Genomic DNA, 8,566 nt, shown 5'->3' with positions numbered 1-8,566 from the left:
TTTTTTTTCTCTCCCCCGCTCTAATGTGCACTTAAGTTACGGTTCAATATTATGCTACACAGTTGCATTAGACGCGGTGTTAAAAAGCTGATATACGTCATCGGATTAGACTGTTGAAGTAAGCACTTCGCGGCACAGCGCTAGTATAGTGTGGAACTTGGTTTTGTCAGTCTCATTGCGAGACCAACACAAAAACAAAGCTACGTACTTTCTTGTTGTTGATTAAACAAAATAATTTATAACTGCTGCTGTCACCGGAAGTACAGCTGCTCGCATCCACAGAACTCACAAAGTTTGCAAGAAATTCTCGAGCTTGATAATATGCAGCCCCGATGAAACGCAATCAGCTGATATGATGCGCAGTGCATCATATAGCGCATCACTGTGGTTGTGATTTCTGTTTCGACGGAAAGGAAAATGCATTGAGAAGAATGTTACGTGTCATTGTTACATCGTGGTCTCGAGTGTTGTAACAAATAAATTACATTCACCTTTCTATCTGTTTGCAGGTGTTTCATTCCAGCGTCGCTCACGTACAGCGACCTTCAATAGCAGCGGTCAGTCGTGTTTCAGAGCATTGTAACAAAGCTTCGACCACGCACAAAATCTCGATTGATTTTGATATGAATCAGTTACCTAAATCAAATTACAATTTCTTGTTACGAAGACAAACATCGTCACCAAACAGTCATTTTGTGAAATTTTAGTCGGTTTCAGAAGGCAACATTACGAACAATGCTGGAATCCTTGAACAAAATCACAATGAAACTTTTCTGATCATTTGAATATGAAAAGATGGGGCTAAGTGATGCTGTTCAAACAACAGCTGCGCTCATTTTGATACACGAAATAAGGCAGCACAAATGGAAGGCTGCGTGAAAGTCCCCGTGTATGAAAGATTCCCGATTGCAGTGCATTTTGTCAAGACGCTATTGTAGAGAATTTCCAGCATGCATTTTCCAGATGCCAAACATCCTCGCAAATGTCGCTAAGTGGGATTTAGCATACAGATGGATGTTTGTAGATGCGCTGGTCATGGTGACGCCAGCGTACTTCAAGCTCTCGCGACTATTTAGCTTTCTATCTGCGACTGTGCCACACGAAGAAAATATGTATATAAAATGAACGTTAAATTCGACACACTGGGAGTTCCGCAAGATTCCTTCAGTTAGAGCCATGGTAAGAGAGAGAGAAGTCATAAGGGAAAGGCAGGGAGGTTAGCCTGGCTGAGCCCGGTAGGCTATACCCTGCACTGGGGAAGGGGAAAAGGGATTGAAAAGTTTGCAAATAACAAAGACGATAATTTAGGATGCACTTTTACACAGATCACTAAGAAATTCAGCAGGTTCAGGCTGTGTCCCCATTCATGTCGTTTCTGTTTTTCATCTTTCAGCAATGGTCATGTCGTCGAAAGAAAAAAATGATTGAAGCCATTGAGATTGAAAGCCGCCTGCTTTAGATTAGGCGCCGGCACACTTTTTACATTGCGAGGTACAGGTTTTTGGGCGAAGTCGGCAATGTATTGGCGGCAATGAATAACGGATTCTTATGGACGTATTATTCAGTCAATACCTGTCGACAAAGTTACTGCATACCTAAGAGTGTAGTTGTACAAGAGCAAGAAAAAAAATTTGTACATCAATGGCCCATGTTAACGGAGTAGTTAATCAAGCGGGTTGCAACCCCAACGAGCAGGCCCACAGCCTAGCGCGTGAATTCACGAACCACGCCCGGGCTAACGGTCCAGCTCTCTCACAGGATTGCTCTCCTAAAGACCCTCTTACCACCTTTAACGAGATCACATCGCACTACAGACTGAGCAGGAGGAAATTCCCTCCCCCTAACCCAAAATTAAACAGGGCTCAGTCTGCCACGTTTAGGCTCTTACATACGAGATCGTACCTCACCCTCAAAGCGCTCAGTCGGATAGATTCCAACTTCCCGCAATCGTGCTCCAAATGTGGGCACGAGTACTGCTCTTTCGATCATATGCTCTGGCTGTGCCCGTTCAACGCGGGCTCTGGTCTTCACGACAAGTCCAAGTGGGACACCCTACTGCAAAGCGCGGACTTTAAGCATCAACGACAGGCCGTCCAGAGGGCCCGCGACGTCGCCGAGAGCCACCACTTCCCGGTTCCGTCATGGGCGGAGTCACCAACTTGATTGGGGTGCCTTCGGCTCCCCCCAATCTTTTTCCCCAGGACCTTTCAATACAGTTCTTGTCAACTGTCAACTACATCAATATCTGCCATGGGCACGTCACAGTGCTCGTGAGTAATGATGTACGCCCGTAACCAAATCCGCCACAGGTTGTAAAGTAGAAAAAAAATACCCCACAGCAAAGCTGTACTAGCGGGGGCAAATGCAAGGCGAACAGCAGAGCGCGTGCCCGAAGCATAAATGAATGCACAGTGCGCCGTCGGCTTGTCATCCTTGTCCAGATGCACGCGCATATGGTTTTCACGCCGCGTGCAGAGAATTGCTCGTCCTACTGCGATCCGCTGCATCGAGATTCTCACCTTTCCCGATAGATTGCGTAAGTGGTCATTGCCAGAGATTCTCCTATGACAGTCTACATTGCTACAGATGTCCTGAGAGCACACATCCGACACCTGACTCGGATGCCCTTACACCATCTTGCTTGCTTGCCAGCAAAGAGGCCACATTCAACATTTGCCACAAGTATTTTAAGGCATGTCATACTGGCCAACACAATTCACTCCTCCTACACTATTGTCAGCCCCATTGGGGTGTCTGCAGCGGCCGCAAGCACAATTGGCAGTTCCGGGCATCAAAAATAAAGCTGGAGCGCCGTTGCAAGCTTTGAAGCAAGCAACTTCGGAACACATTTACAACGAACGCAGATTCCGGCAACACTTCCCGATGGTTCTGTAAAACTCAACAGCTCTGCTGCTGCAGTCATCATCCCGGCAAAATGTGAAGAAATCTAGTTAATAACTTCAAGTGTGCCCACATTAACGGGTGACTTGCGGCACTCCGTGCTGCACTTGATTTCATTAATCAGGAACCACCGCAACAATAAACAGTTTTTAGTGATTCCAAGGCAGCCCTTCAGTGCATACAAAGCCCAACGCTCCACAGACCCAATGAGCAACTTTCCTTAGAAATTCGACAGAACGATCATCGCAGCCATGACCAAGTTACACAGCATAATCTTTCACTGGCTTCCAGGACATTGCAACATCAGTGGGAATGACCCCGCCGACGAGGCCGCCCGATCTGCACATGGAAGTGGTCAATGTGCCTTGATTCCGCTTTTGCGAACAGACGCCGCGAGTGGCCTGCGATTGATGTCCCGTGAATGTACTATGCCCCTGTGGGAATCGAACGCTTTCACCATGTGTCGCTTGCGTTCGTTGTCACCTGATGTACAGATGCATCTACCACCTGAGTTACCACGATGTGAACAGAACATTATCTGTGTCTACCCGCGCTGTAGTGCCGAGAGGCAAGTGATGCTCAAAGTGATAAAAAAATCAGTTAGAAAATCATCCACTATCAGAACTGAAAGCTCTCGGGCAGTGCTCCCAAAGAAGATCCGCGCAGAAGCCCTTATTCGCGCTACTGAGATTCCTGCGGCCTACGGGGCTTAACGATATACTTTAAGGTGGCGGTCCCACTCCGGCGGCACGAGCCCCCCGTTTTCAGTACATTTGGAGCAACCGTGGCGGCTCTTCTACTTAAGATATGAAGTTGTCGTATAAACCATAAAAAGCTTAATTCTTGTAGATTCCTACTATATATAATATAAGGAAATTGATTAATGTGATTTAGAAATAAATACTCAAGAACAAGCATGAGATACATGGTTTTTGCAAACTGTGTCTCAGTTGTGACCATATTTAGAAGAAACTACCGCACTTACTGCATTGCGGCTTGCTCTGTAGCTTTAGGACATATTTAGCTAGTTCCTAGACGTAGCAAATTAATTTTAAATTTTTACTTTTTGGATAATTTGCTTTTGAAAATTGCCAAATATTGCAATCTTCTGTTGTAAACAGCCCGGCAACTACATGCTCAAGGAAGCTAAATTTCGGATAAAGTAGAGTTCGAGGAATTTCCATTTAGGACACAAAATTTCATTCATGTAACTTTATTCGTTTTTCTAATAATGCGGCCGAAAATAAGCAATATTTAGAATTCTGGTTTTATTTTTGCCCATTTTTGCGGGAAGGTAATAAAGCTGCGAAGCTGCGCTTTAAAACTAATAAAGTTACATGAATGACATTTTGTGTCCTAAATGTAAATTCCTTGAACTCTACTTTATCCAAAATTTAGCTTCCTTGAGCATGTAGTTGTCGGGCTGTTTACAACAGAAGATTGCAATATTTGGCAATTTTCAAAAGCAAATCATCCAAAAAGTAAAAATTAAAAATTAATTTGCTACGTCTAGGAACTAGATAAATATGTCCTAAATCTACAGAGCAAGCCGCAATGCAGTAAGTGCGGTAGTTTCTTCTAAATATGGTCACAACTGAGACACAGTTTGCAAAAACCATGTATCTCATGCTTGTTCTTGAGCATTTATTTCTAAATCACATTAATCAATTTCCTTATATCATATATAGTTGGAATCTACAAGAATTAAGCTTTTTATGGTATATACCACAAATTTATATCCTAAGTAAAAGAGCCGCCACGGTTACACCAAAAGTGCTGAAAACGGGGGGCTCGTGCCGCCGGAGTGGGACCACCGCCTTAAGAGCGCCGCCCCGTACCGCGCTATGGTGTACCCGGTTTGTTTTGGCTCGTCTCTCCTTCTCCTTTAAGCACAGCTTTACAGGCTCACAAGTGTCATCGGTGGTGGTGGTGGGGGTGTCACTCTGAAAAGTGGGCCGATCCTGGTGATAGTGTAGAAAGGGTCCAAGCTCAATGGCACATACACCTGTGGGCTCGGGGACCTGTAACGCGGCCTTCTACTACCCTTCTCACACGTGGGACCCAAATAGAGAAAATCACCAGTCCTTCCTCTGTCGAGAAAATGGGAGTAAGCGAAGCTTCTCGTCCGCTGAGTAAGCGAAACTATGTAGCCGCTGAGCCTAATTTCTAGCGAAATCACGTTGTCCGCCACGTCATTCTTGAACCACTTTCACGCGCTTACGCGTCTCATATTGCAAGCTCCACGCTTGCGACGAGCACCCGAAAGGTCAAACAATGCGTTGCACTTGCTGCGAAAGAATACAGGCTAGTACGCAGCACCGTTACTACTGAGTTGTTCTTCAGGTATGATTTCGCGCTGTATGGAAGAAGACCATGCGGAAGGCGGACAGCGTAGAAGCTAAGCTGCGCGGTCGGTTGCGGTCGGTTAATTGCCACGTGTGTCTATTGTAACGAAGAGCTGTTATTACTTTTTTTTGTCGCAGTCCTTTCTGCTCTGAGCAGGAAGAGAACTGAAAGGCACCCGGGGGTGCCATGAATGGGCGAGTTGTCAAAACGGCGACTTCGCACTCGAGAATTCCAGCTTTTGTTGAAGCCAGAGCGAAGGGGGCGGTCAAGAAAGGGGAAGGGAAATGAAGGCTGGGGGGAAAGCTCTTTAGAAATGGTTTTTAAAAGTTGCGCTGGGTGCTTGCCGCTCTCGCGAGAAGCACCGACAAAAAAGACAGAGAACCGCAAAAAAAAAAAAGGAAACAGTAAATCACCAAGGGAAGAAAGGGGGCGGACGGGGGAGGTGGTTTGCGTAGGAGAGGTAGCAGCGGCGACCGACCGACGAGCTGGTGTTCGTCCAAGGGTGCGTGCACGCGGCAGTCAAGAGACGGAACGCGTTCGCCAAAGGAAATCAGCATCCCGACACAGGAAGCAGAGAGAGGAGGCGGCTGACCGCCGACGTGTTTATGGAGGAGCACGAGCTCTTGTCGTACGCTGCCACTGCTGTTACCGGCCGGAGCGGAGAACAAGAGGAGAAGGGAAGAGGGGGCAGGCATTTCTGGAGCAATCGAAGTGTGGCCTGGCGGAGCGGGAGCGCATCTCCGGTGGGTACGCACTGGCAGTGATGCGCGATCCTTTCACGGACTCCTTCGCGGCTTTGCTGCCTGCCCGAAGTTCCTCGACTCATCCGCTCTTCTTTCTCACATTATATGTTTTTTTTTTACGATTTTGTTTTGTTTTGTTTTCTGGACCGTCTCCTCGGTCTCTAGGCTCTTATTTTTCTTGCTTCCATGGCCTTATACCGTTTTCCTGTAGTCGCCTCTCTGTCTCTCTCCCAGTTCTTTTTCTTCTTCCTTTTTTGCTTTTGCTTCGGTCAATATTTTCTTTTTCTTCCCCTTTTCGTCCTAGCACAGTCCTCACAGGAAGAGCTCGATTTGTTGTCTCGCTAGCGTGAGTTTTCCTCCGAAGACGAAAAGACAAACGGTCGGTCCGAGGATGAAAGGCTCTCACGGGACATCGGCGCAACTCAATAGAGCCGCGCAGGAGGAAGTGTGTGCTTCTCCGCGCTCTGCTCGTTCCTTCTCAAGTTGCGGTTAAATACCATGTTCACTGCAAAGGGGCTCGCCGGCGCGAACCCGGCTTGTCCCAGGATGCAGACTTCATCCGCCGCCACTTCGGCCTCTCTCTCGCCGCTTGTGCACGGAGGGTCGGCAGCGGTCATTCGCGATTGCCATGTGTCCGCCGGCTATTTGGATTCGAAAGATTGAAGCATCAGTGGACTCGTTGCAAACGCCCACAGAAATGAACGCAAGGCAAACGCACAGGTCTACCTCTACATTGGCGAGTTCAGTTAGCGATATTTCTAGCTTGCTTTATGGTAGTGCACTTGCGCTGACAAACCCGAAGGTGCAAATGTTCGATATAGTCCTCCGATCGCATAATCGATATAAAAAGAACGAAGGAAACAGAAGCATGAACCCGAGGTTTGCTTCCCAGCGGTGACCGCGTTGTTCTGACGAGGGCCGAGATTAATGGCACCCGTATGTTGGAACTTCCGTGTACACGTTAACACTCCAGGTGATAAAAACTAACCCGGAAGGAGTTCTAAGCTGTGTCGTTTCTCGCAATCAAGTTGCTGCAGTTATAGTTTTTTTTTTCGAAAGTTCGTCCAACGGCGTAAACTATTAAACATAGAAATGTTAGGCTGGTTTCGGCATGAACATCAATAGTGCTCGATGGTTGTTTCCAAAGAGCCAAGAATCATAGTCCGGTGGTCGCGTGGGATGAAGGCCCACTGTTTGCCGGTAGCGCCGTCGTATCTGGTTTAGACCAGGGCATATCCATAACAGGTGGTTGATTGTAGCCGCGGACGCTCGAGCTGGGCAATATGGGCAGGTATCCGCAAAAGGTCCACGGAGGTGTTCTGGCCAGGCATAGGTGACCGATGGGGTAAGGGCCACCCCCACACGGAGTCTGCGCAACACCACCTCCTCCTGGCGTGTAAGGCCGCCAGGGAGGTGAAGAGTCCTCTACCCGGCACGGCCCGGGCTTTCGGGTAAGCCCGAGCCCGTGCAGTGCTCTAGTTTGAACCACATGGTGGAATTAAATCTCGTATGATGCGGCGGAGAATCTCCTTGCGGTGGAGGAAATCACCCTGGGGGTCACTTGGGAAAGGTGCTTCCACAGCTAGTGACAGCTCACTGTGGGTGGCGATGTCAGCTTGAATGTGAGCAGAAATAGTGACCCGTGGAATCCACTTTATCCGAAGCTGACCGGGCATCTGTGCAGTCATTCGATGTATTTCGTCTGCGACAGGGTGGGCATTGTATACCTTTCCAATCTCGTTTATGGCCGAGGTAGAGTCAGTGCGTATTATTATAACCGGTGCCGGCTACTCTATTATTATAATTTTTTTACCAAATTCCGAGAGTGAACTACTACTATTGGTATTTATTGAACATGAATTGTTAGAATTCAAGAAAGGTCCCCAACTAATCGTTTCCCTATGAATGAACGCAAGGAATAAAGTACGTCCAGTGACACAAAATCTTAAGGACCCAGTGATGTAGCTTATTACGGATTTGTTTATGCTAATACTGGGCCTGCTGTTTCGGCAGTCTTGCATTTCGCATTTCTAGAAAGGTCGAAAGTGCCGCATTACTCGCACTTGATCTCAACGCGCACAGTGAAGAACTAGCATGCACACAGACTACGTTAACGCAGAGACTGACAAGGCAATTTCTGCACTGCCTTCTTGACCATGGGGGCTAAATAGTCGCTTATTATCCATGGGCTCGCAGTCTAGACCTGCTGCACCCAGTTTTCGACGTATGCCTCGATCGTCGAAAAACCTGCACGCCGTCCGTGACCGCTGCAGACGCAGGACCCGAAATCAAGTTACGTTGATATATTTCCGGGAGCAGCCTTAGAGCCGCTACTCCACAGACACGGTTTCAAGACCTTCACGGCCATACGAACCTTCGACGAAGTGCTGACGGCAGTGCTTCACGAGCGAAAGGAAAAGTGATTGACGCAACCGAAAGCAAGAAAAAGAGGTATTTCGGAGGCACAAAGGGCTAAAAAAAGAAAAACAGGAAAGAATATTTTAAGTTGGCGTCAAGATATATGCCTAAAATGGAAGTTTTGAATGAGAAACATATGTTAGACGCTCATACGTTGG

This window comes from Dermacentor silvarum, chromosome 1 (genome assembly GCF_013339745.2).
Source record: "Dermacentor silvarum isolate Dsil-2018 chromosome 1, BIME_Dsil_1.4, whole genome shotgun sequence".
Taxonomy (NCBI): domain Eukaryota; kingdom Metazoa; phylum Arthropoda; class Arachnida; order Ixodida; family Ixodidae; genus Dermacentor; species Dermacentor silvarum.
Note: the sequence above shows the minus strand (reverse complement) of the source record.